General features: G+C 47.1%; 1 pseudogene; it reads right to left on the reverse strand.

Moving 5' to 3' along the window:
* Positions 1 to 6,406: 6,406 nt before the first annotated feature.
* LOC119921853 lies at positions 6,407 to 8,490 on the reverse strand (annotated as a pseudogene).
* Positions 8,491 to 9,056: the final 566 nt, after the last annotated feature.

Genomic DNA, 9,056 nt, shown 5'->3' on the forward strand with positions numbered 1-9,056 from the left:
GGGAGAGGAAGGAGGGGGCCCAGTCTGGGAAGACCTCTTGGAGAAGGTGAACTCTCAGTAGGACCTTGAAGGGAGGAAGAGAGCTAGCTTGGCGGATGTGGGGAGGGAGGGCATTCCAGGCCAGGGGGATGATGTGGGCCGGGGTTCGACGGCGGGAAAGGCGGGAACGAGGCATGGTGAGGAGATTAGCGGCAGAGGAGCGGAGGGTGCGGGCTGGGCTGTAGAAGGAGAGAAGAGAGGTGTGGTAGGAGGGGGCGAGGTGATGGAGAGCCTTGAAGCCGAGGGTGAGGAGTTTCTGCCTGATGCGCAGATTGATTGGTAGCCACTGGAGAGTTTTGAGGAAGGGAGTAACATGCCCAGAGCGTTTCTGGACAGAGACTATCCGGGCAGCGATGTGAAGTATGGATTGAAGTGGGGAGAGGCAGGAGGATGGGAGATCGGAGAGGAGGCTAATGCAGTAGTCCAGACGGGATAGGATGAGAGCTTGGGTGAGCATCAGATGATGTACCTGAGTACTGAGTTACTTGCCCAAGGTCACACAACAAAGAAGTGGCCGGGCCGTGATTGGACCCAGGTTCTTCTGAATCCCAGGTCCGGACTCTCCTAACTCTGCTTTACTCTCCCAAGAGCTCTGAATCGTGCTCTGCACCAATCAGGTAGGTGCTTAGTCAATTCTATGGCTTGATTGATTGACTATTTAAGAGTGGGTTCTAAATTAGTGCTATTGATTAATTAATTTACTGTTTGGCTGATGAGTGCATGGACCGAACATTCAGATCTTTCTCGTGTCAAGCAAAGACCACAGCATTTTCCCACTCTCTCCGATGGCTTTTTTGGGACTTCGACTCGGCATGCAGAGACAGAGGAGAATTTTGTGTTTCAGTCTAGTTCCACATCTTGAACACACGGAAGGAGCCTCTACCTCACCAAAATAAAATCTCAGCGAAATGGTGGTGGAGGGGCGCGGGGAATCCCAGAGGAACTCCCCGCCGGTTTTCCCCAGAACTCATCCAGGACTCTGCTGGCTTTTGCCTTTAGGGCCATAGCAACGCTGTCGGGATCATCTGGGTGGATCATGATTTGTCCGGATGAAGGAGTCCTACTCACTGAGCAGGGAGGCGAGAGACTCTGAAGGCCGAGAATCAAGCTGTCTTTATCTGCTCTGTTCGCAGTGGGCTCTGGGGAAACGGGAGCTAGGAGCCACAGCTGAGCTGCGGGAAGCCGCGGGGAGCACTAATGAATCTATGCCGTTAACCACGATGGCAGACAACAGAGACCGGGGCCCTTGGGAAACAGAACGGAGAGCCGAAACAGGTGCTCAGAGCATAGAGGCGAGGCGAGGGCTGCTGTGACACAGCCTGGAGACCCCTGGCTTGTTTCTTCCCCTGGGAAGGGCAGAGACACTGGGTTTATCGTAGGGTAGGGGGTGGGGAGGGGCGTGCTTCCGAGAGCCCAAATTAGCCCCAGCAATTTTTCCAGGAAAATATGCATGTTTTCTCTTTCCCTCTCCTTCCATTTTCTCCGATGTTAAGAAGCGTTAGAAAGACCCAGAGTGACGGTCTGATTTGGATCAGACTTTTGTGCTACAGCTAGCACTCCCTTTCTACGATACTATCTAGAGTGTCACGAGAACATCCTCATTTCACTATCTAGAATATCACTAGAGTATTTCTGTCCCTCGATCCAGTCTATCCCTCTATCCCTCTGTCCCACACTATCCAGTGCTGTATATAGAGGCAGGGCATATGGGAGTTGTCCAAGGTGTTGTGATATATGGCTTGAGAGTCAGGAGACACAGATGTCCACCTCTATCGAACAATTGTTTTTATTGAGCACTTACTGTGAGCAGAACACTGTACTGAGGGCTTGGGAGAGTACAACACAACAACATAACAGACACATTCCTTGCCCACAACAAGCTTACAGTCTAGAGGGTTAGATGGACATTAATATAAATAAATTCCAAATATATACATATGTGCTATGCTATGGTGCTTGGCGGGGCATGGTGAATATAAAGATCAAGTCAGGGTAACTCAGAAGGGAGGGGGGAAAAGAGGAAATGAGGGTTTAGTCAGGGACATCCCCTTGGAGGAGATATGCCTTCAATAAGGCTTTGAAGGTGGAAAGAGTAATTTTCTGTCGATTATGAAAACGGAGGGCATTCCAGGCCACAGGCAAGACGTGGACGAGAGGTCAGAGGCTAGATAGGCGAGATCGAAGTACAGTGAGTACGTTGGCATTAGAGGAGCAATGTGTGTTAGCTGCGTTGTAGTACTAGAGTAATGACATGAGACATACATTCTTTTCTCTCCCTTCCTCACTCCCTAATGATTTTTCCATGGCCTCTGGGTGACTGGAGAAGGAGAGATTCATCGCTGCCCAGGATCGTTCATTACATAGAATCAGCTGTGATCACTTCCAACAGCCCTCAAGTTTGAAGACAGGAAGAAGATATTAAATACAGATACAGTAATGACATTTGTTTTTTTCAAAGTTGAATTCACTTTTCCTATGAAGAGCAGTGATACCACCATTTTCTTCGCACAGCAGTTACTCTTTCCTGTTACAGAATCGAAGAAGGCAGAACTGTTCTGCGAACATCGTGTGAGATTATCACTTGGCAATGATCAGGATTAACTTCTACCCTCCAATTTAGACTGTGAGCCCCATGTGGGACAGGGACCTGATAAACCTGTATCTGCCCCAGGGCTTAGAACAGTGCTTTTTTATTTATTAATGCCTCTCTCCCCCTTCAGACTCAAGCTCGTAGTGGCCAGGGAATGTATCTGTTTATTGTTATATTGTACTCCCCCAGGCGCTTAGTGCTGTGATCTGTGCACAGTAGGTGCTCTATAAATATGATTAACTGACTGACTACTTCACACAAAGTCCTTATCAAATGCCATAAGAAACGAGATAGATTACATTGCACGGGACCTAGAAGTTACTTTACCCCATTTTACCTTTTTCTGGGATCCATCATGGTGGAGGTGGAGATTGAAAAATAATTTGAAGGAGAAGGAGTTATCTTGTCTGCCATAGGTGGAAAAGACAGTCGATTATCTAGGTTTTTGTCCCAGCTCTGTCAATGATCTTTTGATCACCTCGGGTAAGTCATTAAAATACGAGTCACAGTCACACTCACAAAACGTACAAGTACACGACTAAAAAAGAAATGCACAAGGTAGTGAAAGTGGCTAATGGAACATCCCAACCAGGAAAGGGAGCTATAAATCAAGGAAGGCTTCCTGAAGGAAGTAACATTTGGCTTTGAAGCAAGGTTCCGATGTGTTCTGGCTAAGGGAAGAGGTCAGGGTGCTTCCAGGAGCGGGAAGGGAGTAGGATATGGAATACTGCAGGATCTCCAGCGAGGTCCATTGGGAAGGTGTGCTTGGGAGGAGGAAACGACACAGTCTGGGTAGGAGGCTTGGGAGAAGAGATTAGATTGGTATCGGGAGGATTGCAGGATGACAATCCAAAGGCAACAGAGAGGATTTCTCATTTGATGTGAGTAGAAATTGGTTGGTAAGAAACATGTGACCCATTCTCAGCCCACGAGGAGCTTCCACTCTAATAGCCGAGATAGAAACAAAATATATTTATGAATGGAGTGAGTGTTACTGAGTGTTCAGTGAGAATCCCCGCTCAACCACCTGCCTGCTGTGTGACCTTGGGCAAGTCACTTCACTCTCTGTGCCTCGGTTCCCTCATCTGTAAAATGGGGATTAAGACTGTGAGCCCCATGTGGGACAGGGCTGTGTCCAACCCGACTATCTTGTATCTACCCCAACGCTTAGAACTATGTTTGGCACATAGTAAGTGCATAGCAAATACTATAATAATAATTCATTAATATTTATTGATTCATTCCATTACTTCTGCTATTACGTCTACTGCTACTATTACTACTATATCTACTATTACTACTTCCATTAGTGTTATTACTTCTGCTACCACTACTGCTGCTTTATTATTATTACTTTTTTTGCTGCTACAATTATCAATCAATCAAACACAGTCAATGACATTTATTGAACACTTCCTGTGTGCAAAGCACTATACAATGCACTTGGGAGAGTACAACACATTAGAGTAGGTAGTTATGAGCCTTGCCTACAAGGAGCCTACAGTCTAAAGAGGGAGACAGACGCTAAGATAAGTTACAGATGGTTATGTATCAAAATACTTATGGTGTTCGGATCCAAATCCGTAGGTGACACAGAAGAGAGGGCTTTGTCTTGGGAGGGTTTTTGGTGGAGATATGATTTAGTAGGGCTTTGAAGGCACAACTCCTCCAAGAGGCTTTCCCTGGCTAAGCCCTCCTTTCCTCTTCTCCCTGTCCTTTCCAATTCGCTCTGACTTGCTCCCTCTATCCACCCCCATCCCAGACGCACAGCATTAATGAACAGATCAGTAATTTATTTATTTATATCGAAGTCTGCCTCCCCCACTAGACTGTAAACTCTTTGTGGGCAGGGAAGGTGTCTGTTTATTTTTATATTGCACTCTCCCTAGACTCAATACAGTGCTCTGCACACAGTAAGCTCTCATTAAATTCGATTGAATGAATGAATGTATGAAGTAGGGGTTGTGGTGGACTGTCAGTTATGAAGGGGGAGGGAATTCCAAACCAGAGGGAGGATGTGGGTGATAGGTCTGTGGTGAGAAAGAAGGGATTGAGGTACAGTGAGTAGGCTGGTATTAAAGAATCTAAGTGTGTGGGTTTGGTTGCAGTAAGAGATGAGTGAAGTAAGGTAGAAGGGGGAGAGATGATTAAGTGCCTTAAAGCCTATAGTTAGGTTTTTCTATTTGATTCACAGATTGATGACCTACAGTTGGAGGTTTTTGAGGAGAGAAGATATATGGACTGAGCCTTTTTTAAGAAAAATGATCCAGTCAACAGAGTGAAGTATGGCCTGAAGATGGGAGAGACAGAGAACCACTATTACTACTACTACTACTATTTATTTATTTATTTATTTATTTGTTTGTTTGTTTAATCGTATTTCTTGAACGCTTAACGTGCACAGAACACTGTACTAAGCGCTTGGGAAAGTACAATACAACAATAAAGAGTGACAATCCCTGCCCACAGTGAGCTCACAGTCTGAGGCTGGGGAATGATAATAATGATATTAATGATGGCATTTATTAAGAGCTTACTATGTGCAAAGCACTGTTATAAATGCTGGGGAGGTTACAAGGTCAAAGAGAAGACAAACATCAATACGAATAACAGACATCAATACAAAAAAATAAAACTACAGATATATACATACGTGCTGTGTGGCTGGGAGAGGGGGGAAGAGCCAAGGGAACAAGTCATGGTGACATAGAAGGGAATGGAAGACGAGGAAAAGTGGGACTTAGTCTGGGAAGGCCAGACTAAGATTTTGAAGAGGTGGGGGGAGAGTAATTGTCTGGCGGATTTGAGGAGGGAGGGTGTTCCAAGCCAGAGGCAGGATGTGGACTAGGGCTCGGCGGCGAGACAGGCAGGATCAAGGCACAGTGAGTAGGTTAGCAATGGAGGAGCGAGGTGTGCGGGCTGGATTGTAGAAGGAGAGAAGCGAGATGAGTTAGGAGGGGGCAAGGTGACAGAGTGTTTTAATGCAAATGGAGAGTAATTTGTTTTTGCTACGGAGGTGGATGAGCAACCATTGGAGTTTTTTTTTTTTGAGGAGAGGGGTGACAATTTGGTAGAGAAATGATCCGGGCCACAGAGTGAAGTATGGACTAGAGTGGGGAGAGATAGGAGGCTGGAAGTCAGCATGAAGAGACGGATGCAATAATCCAGACGGGATAGGATGAGTGATTGTATTAGCGTGGTAGCAGTGTGGATGTAGAGGAAAGGGCGGATTTTAGCGATGTTGTGAAGGTAGGACCTCAGGATTTCGAGACGGATTGAATTTGTGGGTTGAAAGAGAGAGAGGAGTCAAGGATAACGCCAAGGTAACAGGCTTGTGAGACAGGAAGGATGGTGGTGCTTTCTACAGTGATGGAAAAGTACTACTACTACTACTACTACTACTACTACTACTACTACTACTACTATTACTACTATCCTGAACCCCATGAGCGACAGAGACTGTCCAACCCGATTTGCTTGAATCCAACCCAGCGCTTAGTACCGTACCTGACTTGATTTGTTAAGCACTTAACAAATATCACAATTATTATTCTACTACTCATACGATCAGAACTAGCTCTAAAGTTGTTGCCGAAAGGGACGGGGCAGGTCAAGTGGCCAAAGTGGTGAGCGGCTCAGACTTATGAATAGAAACAGAAAAAGAGGATGAAGAAGGAAGACCTGAGGGGGAGCTGTAAGTCCATCTTCACAAAGGAAAGCTTTGGCCATTCAATTTCATTTTCTGATACAGAATCACAAATAAGGATCCAAAGCCTCTTATTTTTTCTTAATGAAAATCACCTTCTTGGCTACTTCCTTGATTGCCTGCTTCACCAGTTGGTTTTGTAGGTGTAGATAATAATGATAATGGCATTTATTAAGCGCTTACTATGTGCAAAGCACTGTTCTAAGCGCCGGGGAGGTTACAAGGTGATCGGGTGGTCCCACCGGGGGCTCACAGTCTTAATCCCCCTTTTACAGATGAGGTAACTGAGGCCCAGAGAAGTTAAGTGACTTGCTGTCCCGAGGTGACCCTTGGGTACCGGCCATCTCAAGGTCAAAAGCTATCTCGTGACCACCTGAACCAGCAGGCGGATACCTGGGATACCGCCCCCACGACCAAATCTGCTAGATTGACAGCCCAAACTGGGAATACAGAAGGTGTCCCTCGCCCCCGTGCCAATCAAATTAGGTATGGAGGAGGGGGGAGGGCAGAGATTGGATAGACTGAGACCGGAAGCTGGAATGGCCTAGGGGCACAGGCAATAAATACCTGTCGCCTCTGACCTTCGGGGTCAGAACACCAGGACACGCAGCAGCAGCAGGAGCAGCCGCTGCAGCAGCAGCAGCCCACGTGTCTCTCCCTGCCCAGAAGGCCAGATGCCCGCTGTACAACCAGAACCAACACACTGAGGCAAGGGCCGCGGGACGGGTGAGTGTCTCGTGGGTGGAACCCAGGTACCCCGGTGCTGGTGGGAATCATGAGTGGATTCCTCCCATGTAGGGAGAGCACATTGTGAGAGCTAGCCGCCCACCAAGTGCGCGGGTAATGGAATGAATTCTTCCCATGTGGGAAAGTAAGTGGGTTCTTCCCGAGTGGGAAGTGCACATGGGTGAGAGCTAGCCACCTCACCCACGCGCGATTAACATATGATTGTGTTCCTCCCGTGTAGGGAAACTCTAATATTGCTAATTGATTATATTTCTCCCGAAAGGGAAGTTCAATCCATTGCGCCTAAACAATTACATAAATTCAATTTGCCTAGCAGAATAAATTTTATATAAAACTCAGGCTTTCCGTCCCCGGCCTCTCTCTCTCTCTCCCCTCGCCGATCACTAAGCGAACCCGTCCCCGAACGACGGGTGACACTTGCCCAAAGTCACACAGCTGACAAGTGGAGGAGCCAAAATTAGAACCCATGACCTCTGGCTCCAAAGCCCAGGCTCTTTCCACTGGGCCACGCTGCTTCCCCATGAAGGGGTTCCCCAATGAAGGGGTAGATGAAGGGATTCAGCATGGGGGCCACGGAGGTATTTAGCACCACCAACCTCTTGTTGAAGTCCAAAACTTCGTTGGGGGATGGCTTGATGTATATGAATATGCAGCTGCCATAAGAGAGGGAGATGACGATCATGTGGGAGGAGCAGGTGGAAAAGCCTTTTTTTCTTTGCTGGGTGGAGGGCAGTCTCAGGATGGTGCGGATTATGGCCGTGTAGGACACGGCGATTAGTTCCACAGTGACCAGGAGTGTCCCAACTGCTAATATAAAATTCATCTTCTGTAATAATTGCGTGTCAGTTCACGAGATTTCCAGCATGGGCGCAGTGTCACAGGTGAAATGGCTGATGATGTTTGAGTCACAGAAGTCCAGCTGGATACCCAGGATGAGGCCTGGAAAGATGATCAGGAAGCCGACCAGCCAGGAGCAGAGGACCAGCTGGGTGCAGACTCTCCGGCTCATGATGGTCAAGTAGTGCAGCGGCCGGCAGATGGCGACATAGCGGTCGTAGGATATGGCGGCCAGGAGGAAGAACTCCGTCTCCCCCAGGAAGATGAAGAAGAAGAACTGAATGACACAAGCATTATATAAAATGGTCATGTCCCCGGTCGAAATATCCACCAGCAGTTTGGGAATGGTGACCATTGTAAACGAAATTTCTAAGAAGGAGAAATTCTGTAGAAAGAAGTACATTGGGGTGCGGAGGTGGGAGTCCAGTACAATGAGAGTGAGGATGGTCAGGTTCCCAGTGATGCTCAACAGGTAACTCAGTAGCAGGAATAAAAAGATGACAATATTCCAGTCTGTATTGTCTGTCAGCCCTAGGAGAATGAACATGGTCACTGAGGTCTGATTTCTCATAGCTGACTCTGGATTTCCCCCATGGTCACAACTGAGGATGAGAGAAGAAGCAGAAGTGAAGTTGGTCAGGGAATATTTATGTTTACTGTATATTATTCTCTTCCAAGCGCTTAGTACAGTGCTCGGCATAACGTAAATGCTCAATAAATACGATTAATCAATCAATCAATCCATCAATCGTATTTATTGAGTGCTTACTGTGTGCAGAGCACTGTACTAAGCGCTTGGGAAGTACAAGTTGGCAACATATAGAGACAGTCCCTACCCAACAGTGGGCTCACAGTCTAGAAGGGGGAGACAGAGAACAAAACCAAATAATAATAATAACAATAATAGCATTTATTAAGCGCTTACTATGTGCAAAGCACTGTTCTAAGCGCTGGGGAGGTTACAAGGTGATCAGGGTGTCCAAGGTGGGGCTCACAGTCTTCATCCCAGTTTTACACATGAGGGAACTGAGGCACAGAGAAGTTAAGTGACTTGCCTTGCCCAAAGTAACACAGCTGGCAAGTGGCGGAGCTCGGATTTGAACCCATGACCTCTGACTCCAAAGCCCGGGCTCCAAC

This window comes from Tachyglossus aculeatus, unplaced genomic scaffold (genome assembly GCF_015852505.1).
Source record: "Tachyglossus aculeatus isolate mTacAcu1 unplaced genomic scaffold, mTacAcu1.pri SUPER_30, whole genome shotgun sequence".
Taxonomy (NCBI): Eukaryota; Metazoa; Chordata; class Mammalia; order Monotremata; family Tachyglossidae; genus Tachyglossus; species Tachyglossus aculeatus.